Source organism: Caretta caretta, chromosome 1, assembly GCF_965140235.1.
Source record: "Caretta caretta isolate rCarCar2 chromosome 1, rCarCar1.hap1, whole genome shotgun sequence".
NCBI classification, from domain to species: Eukaryota; Metazoa; Chordata; order Testudines; family Cheloniidae; genus Caretta; species Caretta caretta.
This window is the reverse complement of record NC_134206.1, coordinates 139,980,734-140,001,009: the sequence shown is the minus strand read 5'-3', so window position 1 is coordinate 140,001,009 and position 20,276 is coordinate 139,980,734. Positions and strand designations below refer to the sequence as shown.

The 20,276-nt window shown below is 41.6% G+C and overlaps 1 protein-coding gene across 5 annotated transcripts in view; it reads right to left on the bottom strand.

Annotated features, from left to right (window-relative positions):
• The window catches only part of CDKL5 (cyclin dependent kinase like 5), a 208,765-nt gene that overhangs the window by 169,671 nt on the left and 18,818 nt on the right, over positions 1-20,276 (bottom strand). The window lies entirely within an intron of this gene.

Below are 20,276 nucleotides of genomic sequence, written 5' to 3'. Positions count from 1 at the left end.
CAGGAAAGGTGGACCTGTACTTTTTTGAATGTTTTAGGAGCAGCTCATCCTGGAAAGGAAACGTTAGTCACATTTACTTGGGGCCTGTTAACACATTAAGCATTTATGTGTAAATGGGTAAGTTCTGCACATGGCTTGATGTGTGCTTCCCTGATTTTGGGGCAGATTATCACAAATTAAAACTTTCTGTTAACTGCTTGAGACTGTGAGCAAACTATTAGATCCTACGGGATTTGATAAGCTTCAACAAGTATTTTTGTACTAAATGTGATATGAGCTTATGTATCTTAATAGCAATGTTAATTCTTTCAGCTAACATGGTCTCTCTAATTCAGGTGTAGGCAACCTATGGCATGTGTGATTTTCAGTGGCACTCGCACTGCCCAGGTCCTGGCCACTGGTCTGGAGGGCTCTGCATTTTAATTAAATTTTAAATCAAGCTTAAACATTTAAAAACCCTTATTTACTTTACATACAACAATAGTTTAATTATATATTATAGACTTATAGAAAGACCTTCTAAAAAGGTTAAAATGTATTACTGGCCCGCGAAACCTTAAATTAGAGAGTGAATAAATGAAGACTCTGCACACCACTTCCGAAAGGTTGCCAACCCCTGCTCTAATTAGCAGTAGAATAGAGTTGGGGAGGCTTCTCAAAGTAATTTACTGAATGTGATTTTTGTGTCTTACATCTTTGGAACACTTAGTTTCAGACTAATATTACAAATCTTCTAGAATCCTTCTGGCAAATAAATAAAAAATAAATTGAACATTCAGAACATTATCAGAATAGTATAGAAGTAAAAATTGTCCGTGTGTGTGTGTGTGTGTGTGCGCGCGCGCGCAGTACATAGGATTTTATTTGTATTGCCTTTTTTTCCTGCCCAGTACTGTGTGCCCAGCTAGAATCCCATTCAGATTAGGAAGTACGCTTTCTAACAAAAAATAGTCCCAAGCCCCACATCAAAAACTTCTTTAATAGCAGGCAACAGAAAAAAAAAATAGACTTTGTTCATATGTCCTGTGATCCTCCAGTAGGACTCAATGCTGGAATACAGATTTTAATGGAGCTTTCCTTTAAGACCCTAGAGTACCTCTACACAGCAAATTAAGGTAGGACTGTATTACCTTACCCAAGGTCCCCAGTGGACTTCTGATAGGATGGATCACATTATTACAGCATACGACCAGAACAGTAGACCTTATCTCAAGTTGGTCAGGTGCCTTTCTTCTGGAGAACTTCTACTTCCCAGGTAAGGAGGTCTGAGACATCCACCTCTGAGGTCTATACAGTGGCAAACCGTATAGTCCCTTGGAATGATATAGTATACAGTATTATCAGCTGGACCTTGCTACATTCCAGAATGCCTCCTTTGGACACCAGATTTTTTATGTAGCACCTTGAGGTTTTCCTCACTACATCCACTAATGTCCTGACTGACCAACTGTAGGATGCGAGAAGACTAACAAACAATTATATCACTGAAAAAGTAAAATTCCACAGAATCGTTCACCAGCTACAGATCACGTTTGTGTTCCTGGCATAGTGGTTCTTCCCTAATGGAACCACCAGCAGAATGAAACAGACTGGGGTCAATTCAAAAAAGCATTATGGTCCAGGAGCAAGATATACATAGTCTAGTTGCTTGCTAGAGGTGGGAGAAAGACTGAAACCAAGAGAAAACGGTGGTAATGATACAAGAGAGGCTGCCCAAGAGGGAGCAGAGGATTAACCGTTCTGAATCCAAAGAAGATGGTGAAGGGGGGGGGAGCTAAATACAACCAAGGGGAAAAGAAAAAGTACAACTTATAGCTGAAGAAGGATGGTGGTGGTGATGGAAGAAAGTAGTACTATAGGTAGGGCAGCAGGGCCCTACCAAATTCACAGTCCATTTCGGTCAATTTCCTGGTCATAGGATTTTAAAAATTGTAATTTCATGATTTCAGCTATTTAAATCTGAAATTTCACAGTGTTGTATTTGTAGGGATCCTGACACAAAAAGCTGCTCTGGGTTGGTCAGAAGGTTATTGTAAGGGGTTGCAGTACTGCTATCCTTACTTCTGCACTGCTCCTGGCAGCAGCGCTGCCTTCCGAGCTGAGCAGCTGCAGATTGGTGGCTGCTGACCGGGAGCCCAGCTGTCAAGGCAGTGCTCCACCAGCAGCAGCACAGACGTAAGGATGGCATGGGATGGTATTGCCACCCTTACTTCTGCGCTGCTGCTGGTGGGACATTGCCTTCAGGGCTGGGCACCCGGCCAACAGCCACCGCTCTCTGGCCACCCAGCTCTCTGAGGGCAATGCAGAAGGGCTGGCAATACCACAACCCCCCTCTAAAATAACCTTGTGACCCCCCTGCAACTCCCTTTTGGGTCAGGACCTCCTATCTGAGAAACTTTGGTCTCCCCCGTGAAATCTGTATAGTATAGGGTAAACGCACAGAAAACACCAGATTTCCCAGGTGGAGACCAGATTTCTCGGTCCCTGACGCATTTTTCATGGTCATGAATTTGGTTAGGCCCCAACTATAGGTAATAAACGGGAGGGGACCTCACTTCTTAAGTTATGTAGCTCATCTGAAAATACACAGGAGGCAAGAAGACCTCTGATATAAAGTTGAAATTAGCAACCCAATACACTTACTTCTCAAAGTCAGTAATGAGAGCTGGTTCAACATTGCCATTTAAAGCACATGGTGGGAAGCTTGCTGCACTACCTCAAGGAGGGAGGAGTTTCACCAATGATCATTTTTTCATCTTCATTCAAAAAAGACAGTTGAAGCAAACATGAACCTTTTTATTGTGCAGTGTGCCCGAATCAAATACTCTAGTTTCTTGGGGTGTTCACGAGGCCAAACAACATGCATATTTTCCCACATCACAACAGGTGTAATTAGCCCGGGAAGAACCATTTTAAGTATTTGTTCTTGTTCTGTAGAAAATGGAGTTTGAGGCATTTCTTAAAGCCCTTGCATTTTGTTTCAAAGTAACACTATGTTCCCACTTCGCTACCTTGAGGGTATTTTGGCAAATTCTGCTTCTGAGATATTCACTCTCATTTACAGTGCCTAAAATTGGATTCCTTAAGGCTCAGTAGATAAAAGGTTCCCTATTTGCCATCTTTCATTTCAAATAATGGTTAATATTAGTCACAATACCTAACTTATCAGCCAGTAAGGACTGGTAGGGTTTAACTATCAGCAATTACTCCAGTAACAGCCACCAGCAAAGGCTTCATTGTGTGACAGCACGTTCATATCTTAATGTTTAAGAACTTCTGGTTTCAAAACAACCTGGCAATTTAGTTTTTATATTTAAACTGGAAGTTCTCTCTCTACAAGGAAAGTACCACTACACAACTATTCAGAACACAGATATTGAGGGGCCAGTGGTCTAACCGTTTTAAAGTAGTTTTACTAGATATGCTAATTAACATCTGCTATCCAGCTTGTTTTAAATTGAAAATGAAAATAGGAGTCCAATGAGAGAAGGAGGCTGGCTGTTTGTCTATACGGGATTACTCAGAATACTAACAGCAAACAAGATAGGTCTATTTTCCCCATTTCCATGTTTCAGTTTGGTAACATTATTTGGAACAGGGGGAGAAAAGGAAATGGTTCAAGAAGCTTACTCCAGCACAAATTTCTGTAAAAACCTAAACTTCAAAGGTTGAAGGCATGTCTGTTGGCTCTAGACCTCCCCATGCCCCCGATTTTGTAGGCAGAGTTACTTTACATCAGGATGTGTCAGCAGAAGAGCACTGAACACAAGTTCCACAAAGGGATTTAGGCACTAGTGAGATCCTCAAAGCCCTCTTTCAGCTGCTGCCTAACCATACCTGGTTCCCTTGGTGCTCGAGTTCCAGCTGGGAAAGTCCCCAAAGTCCTGCTGCTGGGCTTGCACAAAACTATTTAAGTCCTAATGCCACCATGCTGCTCAGCTACTTAGCCCAGGTAGGATTCTCAAGATGCGGGGGTGGTGAAGTGTCCCCCAGAATACCCAATGAAAACAAAAAAAGTATAATAAAACTGAACGCACATTATAGTAAAATATTAAGAGCCAAACAAGACTTAAATATTAACACAATTTCTTTATTTAAAAAAATGCAATCACTGCACATGTAGTGTCCATTTTCCCAATAATCATTTTACAGTGCTCTGATAATGTATTAAATATTTTGTTATAAGTTTGAAAATGCAAGACAAGTGCCTTGCTAAGTCAACTTAAAATTGTTCCTATTTACTGTACATTATGGAATTGGGCATTCTCCATAAGGACTAACAGTTGATCTAGTTCAAAGAAAAGCATACCCACTTATGTATTCATGGGTGGAGATGCAGGTGGTTTTGGAGGAAATTAGCAGGAAGATCAGAAAATTTCGATGCACAGCTGACTGGAGGTTCTGTGTTTTGTTTTTAATGCTGACCCCCTGCCCGCCCGGCCCCCCCCCCCCCAACACCTCTCCCTGCAGATAGATTACCCAGAAGTACCAATTTAAATGAAAACAGTAAAAACCTTAACGTCTATTTGTAGCACTGAAAAAACGTTACTATTAATATAATGTAAGTCTAGGGACCTGTGATCTAATTAAAATATCTAGGACATCAGAGTTTCAATATCTAAAAGATTAGGAGAGTAAGTTTTTCATATGTAGCGTATGAAGAACCTCACACTGAAGTGTATTTAAGAGTTTATTTAAGCATTTGTCTTCCATTTTTCCATTGTAAACAGAGCTAGTTGGAAATTTTTTGGCAGAACACTTTTTCATCAGATAATGCCATTCTGACTGCACCAAATTTTGCAAAATCATATTGACTGAGGAAAATTTGTTTCAAAATGTTTTCTCCCAGTATTTGAAGTGTCAAAACATCCCATTTCATAATTCTCAGAATTAAAAGCTTTGATTTTCCATTTAGAAATCTAATATTTTATGTTTAAAAAATTAAAAAAACCTAAAGAGTCAGAATTGAAATGGAGCATTTCAACTGGCCCAAAACAAAATTTTCAGACTTTCATTTTAAGACAAAATTTTGAAGTTTTGGCTTTTCAGCCCAGCTCAGGATGGAAAAAAATTAAAAACCTCAGACTTACACAGAACAGAAAAACCTCTTTCCCAACCAACTCTAATTACAAAGAAGTGCTCTTGAAAATGGAAATTCTCTTGTGGAAACCACATCTGCACCTGTGGCTTATTTCTCATTTTACTATTCTGAATATCAGCAGGCAGATTTCCAGATAATAGTAAATTTGAGGAATGGGCTATGTAGTGTAAAATCATTTTAAACATTGCTCTCTGCCTGCAACATAGGTCTCACTTAAGATCTGATGCTAAAAAAACCCATACCTCCCACACACGATTGCAATGTTTAAATCAGTTAACCCTTTACTTGGAGCCAGATTTCAGCATGCTGTTGATTCAAGGTGCTTTGTCAAGTTGCCAAATACAGAACGGGCTCCCTCATTTCCCTGTCTAGCAAACAAAGGCATAACAAGTCCAACAGCTGGAAATGTAGGCTAGACAAATTCAGATTGAATCTGATTTCCAAGGTTTTAACAGTGAGGGGAAATCAACACTGGAGAGTGATGTGATGGATTTTCCATTACATGAAGTCTTTAAATCATCTTAGTAAAGGATGCACTCTAGCGCAGTTCAGAAATTATGGTGTTAAGACAGGAATTAGTGGGTGAAATTCTATATCCTGTGCTATACAGGACATCAGAATGGTTCACAGTAATTCCTTCTGGACTGATCTATTAGTCAAGATCTAAATCTATGTTTCTTATCAGATGGTACAAAGAATATCATTTTACAGGGAACAGCAATAGTTGAAGTGCATTGCATCCAGCCAAACCAGGATTACAACAGCTAATCCAAAAAGTATATTCCACTACAGATTGTTTTAAAAAGACCAGAAAGCATGTAGCTTGTTTGCAAGAATATCCGTCAAGTCATTTCACTGTCACCAAAAGGTAAGGGTCCCAAAGAAGCCAGTAGAGGGTTGCAGTGTTTTTGGTATGTGTGCCAGTCACTGAAGCATAAGCCATGTCAAAATACTGCAACTCCCATTTGGGGGACGGACAAAACCAAACCATTATTGTATTCGCACAGGATTTTCAAAACAGGGCTAAAAAGGTAAAATATCCATTTCAAACAGACATTTGACACTGTTCAGGGTCCCAATTCATCAACATTTTTAAGAATGAGTCTAACTTCAAGCACAGCTACTCCCATTTTCTCACACTTAGTGTATTTAGAGTGTAGTTATTCTGCTATATTCAAGCGGTTAGTATTTCAGTTCTGACAGGTAGTTGAACGGCAGGGATCGAAAGGAAAATATGATACTATTTAAAGACCTCCAAAACTGTAAGGAAAAAAGTACCAAAATAGGTATGCTGCAGAACTCCAGGCCCAAAGAACTATCTATTAAGAGCTTCAAGACGTCCTGGGGAGAAAAATCCTTTCACACGATGGGGCTCATTTGTGAAGTCATGTGGTAAAGTTAAGTTCCCCAGTACTGTTGTTCAACAGCAAAGTACATATTTACATCTTGTCTACACTGGCAAGTTTCTGCACAGTAAAGCAGCTTTCTGCAGTGTAGCCCCCGAGGTGTACACGCTGCCAAGCCACTTAGTGCGCAGAAACGGTGCAGTTGCAGCACTTTAAAAAAACCCACCCCAATGAGAGGCATACAGCTTTCTGCGCCGGGGTACAGCGCCACGGTACCAGTGTAGGCGCCCTGGTCAATTACAGCACTGCAATTGGCCTCCAGGAGGTGTCCCACAATGCCTGTTCTCACCTCTCTGGTCATTGATTTGAACTCTACTGCCCTGCCCTCAGGTGACCAACTGTTAACCCCACCCTTAAATTCCTTGGGAATTTTGAAAGTCCCCTTTCTGTTTGCTCGCTGACACATACAGTGGTCTCAGCACAACTTCCCAGGGGGCCATGCCTGCTCCATGCACCAGGCGATCCCCTGCTTGGAGCAATGCTGAGCTGCTGGACCTCATCAGCATTTGGGGAGAGGAGACTGTCCAGTCCCAGCTGCGCTCCAGCCATAGGAATTATGATACCTACGGACAGATTTCACAATGCATGACAGAAAGGGGCCATGACCAGGAAACACTGCAGTGCAGGGTCAAAGTGAAGGAGCTGTGGCACAGGAGGCAAACCACTGCTCCCGTGCTGCGCCCACAAGCTGCCGGTTCTACGAAGAGCTGGACGCGATACTCTGTGGCGACCCCACCTCCACCACGAAGGCCACCGTGGATACTTTGTTGGCTCATGTGCCAGTCGAGGGTAGACCGAGCCAAGAGGAGGAAATTTTGGACGAGGATGTGTAAGGGGAGAGGAACCCTGGGGCAGAGGACAACTTGGAGGTCAAAGATGCATGCAGCCAGGAGCGCTTCTCTATGCCAGAGGAGGCTATCCAGTCACAGCTGTCGGATCTTGGCGAAGCGCAAACAGGAGAGGGGGCCGTTGGTAAGTGGCTTTCATTTTGGAAATCACTGAAGCAAGTTGTTGGGGGCAGGAGAGTTGCAGAAAGCAGGCTTGTGCTGGTATGATGCACGTACCACCACATGCCTAGTCTGAGTGGCGGAACAGGGTGTTGATTGCCTCAGATCTCCAGAAAACTCTCATGGAGATACTGAGGAATTTGCTGCCGCAGGTTCTTTGGCAGAGCTGCTTTGTTTCTTGCCCCATTAAGGGTAATTTTCCCATGCCACTCTGCCGTCACTGGTGGGAGGTGGGAACCACTGCTGTACACAGGCAAGCTGCATAGGGGCCAGGGTGGAAGCCACAGGCTTGGAGAAGACCCTCCCTTGATTCCGTGCTCACCCTCAGCAGCGAGATATCTTCCATAATGAACACAGCCTGTGGAAAATGTGGGGACGGGAATATTATAAGCCCCCCAAAAGCTGGCTCTCCCCAAGAGCCACATGCCCAGTGTACAGTATGGTCCTGGTACATGGATTCCCCCTGGCTCTGTGGTTACTGACCATTTTGGGGGTCTTGTGGCTCGTGCGCACTTGCCTGAGGTCAGCCAGTTAGTGACAGGTTTGTGAGCACTGGCTGTGTTTTAAATCAGTGGTCTGTGTGTTGCAAACAACACCGCTTCTGTAAAATGTTGCATTTTGGCTTCACAGATATGACCTTGGGAGCCTCCCTCTTTGTTATTGCATGCTGAATGGCTGCGCAGAATGAGAAAGTGACCATGAAGAACTAAAGAGGACTTTCTGTGTGAGGTCATGATGCACTCCATGGCCAAAAAACAAAAATTGAAGGAGTGTCAGGACAGCGAGAAAAGGGACCGAAAGGAGAACTTGGCACGCCAGAACGAAGCAGCTCTTAAACATTATGGAGCACCAAGCGGACATGCTCCAGGTGCTACTAGCATTTGCAAACCAAGCTGCTCCGTGTCTGTCCTCCCCTGCAGATGCGGTCACAAAACTCTCTTTCCCTCCCAGGCACCACTAACACACTCTTACCAACCTCCTGGCTCCCGTCTGTACCCACTGCTTTCCACTTCTGCCCCGTCACAGTCTAGCCCTGCGGACTCCCAGTACTCAAACACCCGTCTGCAGTTTGGCCCTGCTGAAGTACAGTACCCACTGCACTGTACTCCAAAGGAGAAGGTTGCATACGATACCTGGATATACACAAATCTTTAACCATCCCGGGACCATCTCTTCCCTCATCCCCCACAGTGCTGATGTGTTTTTTTTGTTTGTCTCTCCTCCAGTTGTTTTTTTAATAAAAAATTAAATTTGAAAGCAATCTTTATTCCATTAATTGAAAGCAAAGAGCCCTACAAAGCAACAATTTTCTTACACCTTCATATTCCATCATCTGCACCAATCACAATCATCTCCTAGCTTTACAAGCACTGCACTCCTGATCATAGAATATCAGAGTTGGAAGGGACCTCAGGAGGTCATCTAGTCCAACCCCCTGCTCCAAGTAGGGCCAATCCCCAACTAAATCATTCCAACCAGGGCTTTGTCAAGCCTGACCTTAAAAACCTCTAAGGAAGGAGATTCCACCAGCTTCCTAGGTAATGCATTCCAGTGTTTCATCACCCTCCTAGTGAAAGTTTTTCCTAATATCCAACCTAAACCTCCCCCACTGCAACTTGAGACCATTACTCCTCAGATGTTCTAGGTATCAGATGACAGAACAAGAACAGTCTAGATCCAGCCTCTTTGGAACTCCCTTTCAGGTAGTTGAAGGCAGCTATCAAATCCCCCCCTCATTCTTCTCTTCTGCAGACTAAACAATCCCAATTCCCTCAGCCTCTCTTCTTAAGTCATGTGATCCAGTCCCCTAATCGTTTTTGTTCCCCTCCGCTGAACGTTTACCAATTTTTTCACATCCTTCTTGTAGTGTGGGGCCCAAAACTGGACACACTACTCCAGACGAGGCCTCACCAATGTCGAATAGAGGGGACAATCACGTCCCTCGATCTGCTCGCTATGCCCCTACTTATACATCCCAAAATGCCATTAGCCTTCTTGGCAACAAAGGCACACTGCTGACTCATATCCAGCTTCTCGTCCACTGTCACCCCTAGGTCCTTTTCCGCAGAACTGCTGCCTAGCCATTCGGTCCCTAGTCTCTAGCGATGCATTGGGTTCTTCTGTCCTAAGTGCAGGACCCTGCACTTATCCTTATTGAACCTCATCAGATTTTCTTTCTTTGGCCCAATCCTCTAATTTGTCTAGGTCCCTCTGTATCCTATCTCTACCCTCCAGTGTCTCTACCTCTCCTCCCAATTTAGTGTCATCTGGAAACTTGCTGAGGGTGCAATCCACGCCATCCTCCAGATCACTAACAAAGATATTGAACAAAACCGGTCCCGGACCGACCCTAGGGGCACTCCGCTTGATACCAGCTGCCAACTGGACATGGAGCCATTGATCACTACCCGTTGAGCCCGACGATCTAGCCAGCTTTCTATCCACCTTATAGTTCATTCATTCAGCCCAAACTTCTTTAACGTGCTGGCAAGAATAGTGTGGGAGACAGTGTCAAAAGCTCTGCTAAAGTCAAGGACTAACACGTCCACTGCTTTCCCCTCATCCACAAAGCCAATTATCTCATCACAGAAGGCAATTAGATTAGTCAGGCATGACTTGCCCTTAGTGAATCCATGTTGACTGTTCCCGATCACTTTCCTCTCCTCTAAGTGCCTCAGAATTGATTCCTTGAGGACCTGCTCCATGATTTTTCCAGGGATTAAAGTGAGGCTGACTGGCCTGTAGTTCCCCGGTCCTCCTCCTTCCCTTTTTTAGAGATGGGCACTAGATTAGCCTTTTTCCAGTCGTCTGGGACTTCCCCGAGCGCGATGAGTTTTCAAAGATAATGGCCAATGGCTCCGCAATCACATCCGCCAACTCCTTTAACACTCTTGGATGCAGAGCATCCGGCCCCATGGACTTGTGCTCGTCCAGCTTTTCTAAATAGTCCCGAACCACTTCTTTCTCCACAGAGGGCTGGTCACCTCCTCCCTATGCTGTGCTGCTCTGTGCAGTAGTCTGGGAGCTGACCTTGTTCGTGAAGACAGAGGCAAAAAAGCATTGAGTACATTAGCTTTTTCCACATCCTCCATCACTAGGTTGCCCACACTTTCCTTGACTTTCTTCTTGTTGCTAACATACCTGAAGAAACCCTTCTTTCTACTCTTAACATCTCTTGCTAGCTGCAACTCCAAGTGTGATTTGGCCTTCCTGATTTCACTCCTGCATGCCTGAACAATATTTTTGTACTCCTCCCTGGTCATTTGTCCAAACTTCCACTTCTTGTAAGCTTCTTTTTTGTGTTTAAGATCAGCAAGGATTTCACAGTTAAGCCAGGTTGGTCACCTGCCATATTTACTATTCTTTCTACACATCGGGATGGTTTGTCCCTGTAACTTCAATAAGGATTCTTTAAAATACAGCCAGCTCTCCTGGACTCCTTTCCCCCCTCATATTATTCTCCCAGGGGATCCTGCCCATCAGTTCCTTGAGGGAGTCAAAGTCTGCTTTTCTGAAGTCCAGGGTCTGTATTCTGCTGTTCTCCTTTCTTCCCTGTGTCAGGATCCTGAACTCGACCATCTCATGGTCGCTGCCTCCCAGGTTCCCATCCACTTTTGCTTCCCTTACTAATTCTTCCCAGTTTGTGAGCAGCAGGTCAAGAAGAGCTCTGCCCCTAGTTGCAGTATGCATCCGATGAAGTGAGCTGTAGCTCACGAAAGCTTATGCTCAAATAAATTGGTTAGTCTCTAAGGTGCCACAAGTACTCCTTTTCTTTTTGCGAATACAGACTAACACAGCTGTTACTCTGAAACCTGCCTCTAGTTGGTTCCTCCAGCACTTGCACCAGAAAATTGTCCCCTACACCTTCCAAAAACTTCTGGTCTAACAAATATTAGTGGCTTTCAGTTTCAAATTGCTGCCTAAAGGCACTCCTGATCCTTATGGCCCCACGCTGCGCCCCTCTAATAACCCTTGTCTCTGGCCATTCAAATTCAGCCTCCAGGCGCTGAGCCTCAGCGATCCAGCCCTGACTGAAGCTTTCACCTTCCCTTCACAAATATTATGGAGCGTACAGCACATGACCGTAAGAATAGGAATATTGTCATCGGCCAAGTGCAGCCTCCCATATAGGCAGCGAAAAGTGGGCCTTTAAATGGCCAAAAGCACACTCAACGGCCATTCTGCACTTGCTCAGTATGTTGTTGAGCCGCTCCTTGCTGCTGTCAAGTTGCCCCGTTTATGGTTTCATAAGCCATAGCATTAATAAGTAGGCGGGTTCTCCCAGGATCACAATGGGCATTTTGATTTCCCATACGGTGCTCTTCTGTTCCGGGAAGAAAGTCCCTGCTTGCAGCTTCCTGAACAGGCCAGTGTTCCGAAAAAAGCGTGCATCATGCACCTTTCCAGAACCTACCTGCATTAATTTCCGTGAAATGCCCACGGTCATCCACAAGCTCCTGAAGAACCATAGAGAAATACCCTTTCTGATTAATGTACTCGGTAGCTAGGTAGTCTGGTGCCAGAATTGGAATATGCATGCCATGTATCACCCCTCTGCAGTTAGGGAAGCCCATTTGTGCAAAGCCATCCACAATGTCACGCACGTTGCCCAGAGTCATGGTCTTTTGGAGCAGGATGCAATTAATAGCCATGCACACTTCCGTCAACATGAGTCCAACGGTCAACTTTCCCCACTCCAAATTGGTTAGTGACCTATCAGTAACTGTCCGGAGTAGCCAGCTTCCACAGTGCAATCGCCACATGCTTCTTTAATGGCGGGGCAGCTCTCATTCTCTTGTCCTTGTCCCGCAGGTTGGGGCAAGCTCATCACACTGTCTTGTTGCTTTCCTCATCTGAAAGTTCTGCTTGTCATCCGAGACGTGCATAACGATGTGATCCCACAAGTCAGTGCTTGTTTCCCAAGCCCAAAAGCAGTGTTCCACTGTGGTCAGCACCTCCATGAATGCCACAAGCAATCTTGTGTCGTAGCTACTACACGTGAAGAGATCAATGTCACACTCCTCTTGCCTTTGTAGTTTAAGGAATAACTCCACCGCCACTCGTAACGTATTGGTCAACAGTGCGGGATTCATTCCTGCAGACCAAAGACACAGAGCGCTCAGTACACAAACCACTGAAAGATGGCGCCAAATGCTGATGGAAGCATGGGGATTGCTGGAATGCGAAGCAATGCACCAAGAGGCATTGGGACAGGACCCAGGATGCACTGCAACTCCCTCAACCTTCCCACTACTTTTAGCAGCAGAAAAGGAAGAGACTCTCTGTGGTAAAGCGAATGAATTAAATATTTTCTGTACATTATCATTTGCTACTTTCTATATAATTTACAGAAAATATTTAATTCATTAGCTTTAATAGCTCCTTTTTACAAATGATTTTAAGTTTTGATCACCATCGCTTTCAAAAGGTGTTCCTTAACAATCCTGCTGCAAAATGGCCACACCACCACATTTTAACAGCAAATGTCACATACCGACCATTATAAGCACAATTGAACCATTATCCTTTAGGGGAAGAAGTTCATGTCTACCTTTTTTTCCTTTTAAGTCTATGTAATGGTCCCAACATAGAACTGGCTAACTTACAAATTCTTAGAAAGAACAAAAAATCATAATCAATCCAATGTGTGATCAGTCAATGCTGTGCTGAATTCATAAACAGTAGATGCAAGGATGGATGAGGAGATTGAGCATCCTATTCTGTAAGAGCAGACAAGCAAAGAGGAAGGTAGAAATTGAATTTGAGTTTGTGGCCTTTCGATAAAAATTAGCATGGTGCAGGGAAGAATAGGGACTTTCTTATGTCCAGTTATAACTGGACTTCAGCATGCTGTGAATGAGTATCATAGTACAAAAAGTTTTGCTAAGTCTTAGAGCCTCTGATGTGATAAACTGGGTTGAAACACAACCCAGTATGTCACGAGGATATTTTTCCCTTTGGCAATTTGTTTTTGCCAAGATTAAAATATTGTTAAGATCTGATGTACCCAAATACCACACAGGAAATGTGAAAGCTATAAAGCTGAAACATTTGTCTGTATGTCCAGTTTCAGGCAGTAATTCATGGATTTAAATTACACATTCTTCATCACCAGAAAAGCTGACCACCAGGTTGGTATTTAACACACACACACACACACACACAATATTTCTTCTAAGGAAAAACAACAGTGCTTCTCACCCATTAGCAACAATGAGTTATTACTTTTGCATCCCTACAGTCTAGTTAATCAAGTACTGCTGTTAAGTTTTCACTTCTATCTGCATATTTTCTAACCGCAGTGATGGCATGATGTTTGGAACACAAAGGAATTAACAGATTTTTTAAAATAAAATATTACTGGACAGGTTGCCTAAAATATTAAATTTTAGTAACTAAGCCCTATTGACATTCTTGCTTATATATTTTTAAGTGCCTATTATACCTCAGCTTCAGAGAAAGGCAGCAACTCCCACACACAGAACCTTACTTGTCAAATTCATGATCGGTTTCTTTTTATCCTAACTATGAGAACAGAACTGTGCTATCTGATAAAAATGCATTAATATTGTGGAACCACTCATGTTTAATAATCATGACTGATTTTTCCCCCCCTACTTGAGCATGTCATTATGGCAAGGATATCTCCATTCTTGATGTACTTACAATAGTCTAACAGTTTGCATGTCACAGAAAAACAGATGAAACAATTAAGTTAGTAAAAGTGCATATTCTATCACAGAAGAAATGCTTCCAGTTTTTCAGGAAAATATACCCATTGGTAACAGATTCTAACATAACAAAATAAAGTACTGCACTTCTTATAGAATGGATCTCAAAGCACTTTATAATGTTAAGACTCCAACACCCCTGTGAAGTTGAAATTACTCCCATTCTACAGACTGGGAAAACTGAGGCAGAGTGATTACATAATTTGCCCAAGGATGCAGGAAGACTGGGAATAGAAATTAGGGTATTTATTAACTGCCAACTCGGTACCTGGCTGTTTACAAAACTGTTGTGCTCTTTAACTACAAAACCTCTCTAATAATGAGTAATAATTTTAGAGAGGCACCAGAGACAAGTTCTTTCCTAAATCTGACTTAACAGTTCCAAGTTACAGTAACATCTAAGCAATTTTACCTTGAGGCAAGCGGAGAGCACAGAACAGATTTCCAACTCTATCTTCCCCTGTCCTCTATGGATGAAATTTTTCCTACTTGCCTCAAATAAAAACATCTGCTAACATCATGAATTTGGCAAAAAGGACTCCTTCAAATAACAGTAGGCAACAACACTATTCAGACTTAGTACAAAGGTTAGTATCATGCAAATTAAATTATATTAAGAAAAATAAATCAATGAAAACTAATGAACAACAGATCTACCAATTTTTTTCTTAGCGATAGACATATCACACCAACATAATTTATTAGCTCAGTGGGATCAAGAGAAAACACACACTTGGCGAACATTGAGATTCAAGTCCTAGAGAAAGCATAGAAATCAATTTCACTGTTTCTGTGAACATATCTCCAGTAGGATATGACAAACGGGGGTGGGGGGTGTCAAGGGACAGAACTATTGATCAAATTGCAAATAAAACAGCAAATGGTTCTAGGTGGTCTCTGCTTCTCACCATGATTTCCACCAGGATTGGGTATAGTAGAGATCTTTTAATTTTTCCACTGGTAGCCTCACTCCTCTGAAGATGGAGAATTGTGTGAAAGAATACCAGTAGAAGTCTACTGTTCCACCTTCCAGAGTAAAAATATAGGATTCTAGGGGCACAGAATATGGCTCTCTCCCTTCCCACACAGATACCTTTCAGAAGCACTTTAGCCAAACATAACTATCAAACAGAAACCTCTCTCTCCAAGGGACCAATATTTCATGTCTGTTCATTCCCCAGAGACACACTGCCACCCATGCATTCCCCAAATTGACTCAGTCCTGCTTCCAGCCAATATTAAGAGCACAATTAACCCCGTAAGAGTGGAAGAAGAGAAGAAAGAGTTGAACCCTTCCTTATCTCTACTTAACATTGCTTACTCATGACAATTTTTAAACAAAAACACTCCCCATTGCTTTCCATGGGAAAAAAATCCAAAATAGAAGCTGCACAATAGGTTTTCTACTATTCCCCCCACCCAAAAAAAAATCAGTGTTAGTTATATGTTCTGCGACTTTTCCACAACATGTACCATGATCCTGCCAGACAACTGCAAGATACTCTAGATCAATGGTGACTTGATATAAAAAGCTTACATAAAAAGAACATGGATTATTAAGCACAGGCAAAAGAATATACGAATTACAAGTGGTTTTCCAGCAAGGGCTGTGGTAAGGCAAATTCCACGATCATAATTAACAACCAAGGTTGCAACTAAACCTAGTCCTAGGCACAAGACAGCCCTGGAACACACCGCCCTTCTCCAGCTCTTTAAAATTAAAACAAACACACACACCCCCACCACAACCTGTCCTGCAACATCCCCCCTGAAAGATAGCCTGCAGTTGAAGGCATTTCAAAAAGTAGGAAAAAACTTGTCTGAGAACCCCTATATAACTTCCCAGTTCTAAATTTTCCCCACCACAATTCTTAAAAATGTACCACACATTTAGGGTGCAGTGTGCAGCATAGAGTTACTAGGCAGGAGAAACATCAAAAAACAGTCCTTCTTGGTTACTGATTATTCAGAGGGGCATACTCCACCTCATACCTCCTTTCAATAATTCTCATGGAGAGAATTCACTTTCACTCAAGCTTTACTTAGAATAAAAACATATAGGAAAGACCTATCATTATATTGTCTTTGTGCCTAGAGGCCACAACTTGTTTGTGGCTTCATTGCAATAAGCACAGTATAGAGTAGTTTACAGTACCAACCATTCGAGAATATGCAAAAAAAGACTGAAGGTAAAAAAATAAAAAAAATCGCGATGAAAGCCATTTTATGAGGGACTTCAACCATTGCTATTATAAATTCTGCACCTAGAAATTGCCACCACACACTAGTGACCAAGATAACCATTTTTCCATTTAGAATATGAAACTATGGTTACTATATGGTACAGCACTTTATCTACTGGAAAGTGCTGGCTTTTAAATAGCTGTAGATTAAAGAGCAACAAAGGTGCTGCTTTGCCCACTAAAGAACACAACAGTGAACCTGAAAGCCACACAGTAATTGAGATACAATTAGAGAAATCAGCAGATACTTTCAGAAGTGATAACTTTTGCATTAAAGGGGTGTTGTGACTAATATTTTTATCTTAGATACCTGTATTTCCCCAACATTTCAGAGACTTTTTCTAAACTCCTTAGGGAGTCAGAGCAGACTTGTTGTGGAGTCAACAGAAATGTAATAAAAGCAATTTAGTATCTTTCCTGTCTGAGCATATTATTTCTGGTCATGCTCAGTACAACTCCTTGTATAACACTGATTTGTAGGACCATGCCTCAAGTTTCAGTCATTACTTTCTCAAATTTAGAATATTTATTTATATTTATTTACTCCCCACACAATGTCTTTACACAACTGCTTTCAGTTATTTATAGTGTAATATGTATCGTTTTGTACTACCTAACTAAAGTATGTGATTATATCTAAAGACTCTGTACGAAATTTTTAAATTGTACTATTATTGTAATGCTACGGGCATCAATAATCAAGAACAGTTTCAAATACACACCAAGATTATTCTCCAAGTTTTTAATTTATACTGCGTCTCAAAGGTGCTACCACGAAAGACAAACCTTTCACTTTATAGTAATTGCAGTTTAAGATTTTTCTGAAAGTAGGCAGACTTGCAGGCAGGCAAGCAATCTTAATACATTTTTCAAAATAAAATATTGAGGATCAAGTTTGGTACCGACCCTAAAAATTCTTTTCTGAAGTTGATTTTTGGGTTAGAAGATCCATTTTGATAGCCTGGCTTAATCTGAATTCAAATTGAGATGTACTCAACGGAAGAAAGTGATCTTTAGTAGGAATTTTTGGAATATTTTATTTATTGGGTCCATAAACATTTTCCAGTGGCTATACATCAAAACTCACTTCTCCAGGCATCGATCCTGCAGTTGATAGTGTCCACGCAGATCGCTGCATCCACATGTAGCCATTTATATATAGCACTGTGCCCATGTGCTATCTCACTTCGAAGTCTATATGGATAAGGTTAGAATATGCACAGTATTTTTTCCATTAGTGATTTCTTACCATTTGCGGAATTTTTCTTCTTGTATACTGTTCCCATAAGATTGCCTACATTACAATCTAACTGCTTACAGGGTTCTTCTATCTCCAGCTGTCTACACTTTCCTTCCCCAATAACCTTGTCATCACCATTTACTGAATGTCAACACTTCTCAACTGGTGCAAGTAATACCTGCCAAATTCATTGTGTATTTCTTTCTTCTGTATTGTTAAGACAAAAATGTTTATAAATAAAGAATGAGAATATAAGTATGAGATAGGAAGTATGGCAAGAGACCACCCTGTCTTAGCCAGGAGATCTTGAATTATCTGACACACACACACACAGTTATACAAAAAGTGGAAACTAGGTCAAATTACAAAAGATGAATATAAACACACAAGTATTTAGGGATAAAATTAGAAAGGCCAAGGCACCAAATGAGATTAGCAGAAGTGCTAACTGATGTTTTTGTTTCAGTTTTCACCAAAAAGGTTAGTAGCAAATGGACATCTAACATAGTGAATGCCAGTGAAAATAAGGTAGGATCAGAGGCTAAGAACAAATTAAAAATAACTCAGACAAGTTAGAGGTCTTGAAGTCACCAGAGCCTGATGAATTACAAATACATAAAGAGCTGACTGAGGAGATATATGAGCCATTAGCAAATATATACAAAAAGCCATGGAAGAGATTCCAGAAGACTGGAAAAGGGCAAATATATTGCCAATCTATCAAAAGGTAAATAAGGATAACCTGGAGAATTACTGACCAGTCAGCTGAACTTCAGAAACCAGAAAGACAATGAAGCAAATAATTAAGCAATCAATTTACAAACACTTAGAAGATAATAAGGTGGTAAGAAACAGTCAGCATAGATTTGTCAAGAACAAATCATGTTAAACCAACCTATTACTCTTTGACAGGGTTATGAGTCTTGCAATGGGGGTGGTGGGAGCAAAGAGGTAGATATGGTATATCTTGACTTTAGTAAGACTTTTGATAACTTCATAACCTTCTTATAAACAAACCAGGGAAATACAACCTAGATGGAGCTATTATAAGGTGGGTGCATAACTGGTTGGAAAACCGTTTCCAGAAAGTACTTATCAGTGGCTCACAATCAAACTGGAAGGACATATTCAGTAGGATCAGTTCTGGGTCCAATTCTGTTCAATATCTTCCTCAATTATACATATAATGGCACAGCGAGTACACTTATAAAGTTTGTGGATGATATCAAGCTATGCAGGGATTCAAGTGCTTTGGAGGATAGGATTAAAATTCAAAATGATCTGGACAAACTAGAGAAATGGTCTGAAGAAAATAGGATGAAATTCAATAAGGACAAATGTAAAGTACTCCATTTAGGAAGGAACAATCAGCTGCATACATACAAAATGGGAAATGACTGCCTAGGAATGAGGGAGTACTGGAGAAAGGAATCTGGGGGTCATACTGAATCAAACTAAACTAAATTTGAGTCAACAGTATAACACTATTGCAAAAAAAGCAAAGATTCTGGGATGTATTAGCAGGAGTGTTGTTAGCAAGACAGGAGAAGCAATTCTTCTGCTCTAGTCCGTGCTGATATTGCCTTAACTGGAGTATTGTGTCCTGTTCTTGGTGACACATTTCAGGAAAGATGTTGACAAACTGAAGAAAGTCCAGAGAAGACCCAACAAAAATGATTAAAGGTCTAGAAAACATCATCTATTTGGGGAGACTGAAAAACTGGGTTTGTGGAGTGTGGAGAAGACAGGGGGGACATGGTAAGTTTTCAAGTACATAAAAGGTTGTCACCCTTAACCTCTGAGGACAGGAAAAGAAGAAATGGGCTTAAATTGCAGCAAGGGTGGTTTAGGCCTGCCATGAGTGCAGTGGACTGGACTAGTTGACCTCCCTTCCAGTCCTATGCTTCTATGATAAATAATGTTCGACTAATACAGAAGAACAAATACATGTTATTTCAAACATCTTTAGATAGCAAGGAGCAGATTGTTCCCAACTCACTGAAGAAACAAATGGAAAATAAATACATAAGTGATGTACTGATACTTCAATTAAGAACCCCATAAAAAAACCCGATTAAAAATGTAATTTCCCTTCAAGTTGGAACAGTTCATCTAGCATTTGGATGATTTATCTTCTGTTTAATTCACTGATATATTTAAAGGATAAAACTTGGCCAGAGTCTAGGGTTTTCATACACTACTGTGTACACGTACAGCAGAGGTTCTCAAACTGTGGTCCATAAAGCACATGCTGAAGGTGTGCAGAGACAGAGCTGGTCAGAGGACATTGCCTCCTTCTATGTTTCTAGCTGCTACATTGCATGAAAGACAGCTGAAGATAATATTACAAGTGTATTGAATGTATGTGCTTGCAAGTGGTGGGATGGTCTGTCCAATCACAAATGAGAGGGGAAGTACTCCAAACTATAGTAGAGTCTGAGAACAAGTGTCTTATAGGATGATTTAATTGGGGATTGGTCCTGCTTTTGAGCAGGGGGTTGGACTAGATGACCTCCTGAGGTCCCTTCCAACCCTGATATTCTATGAT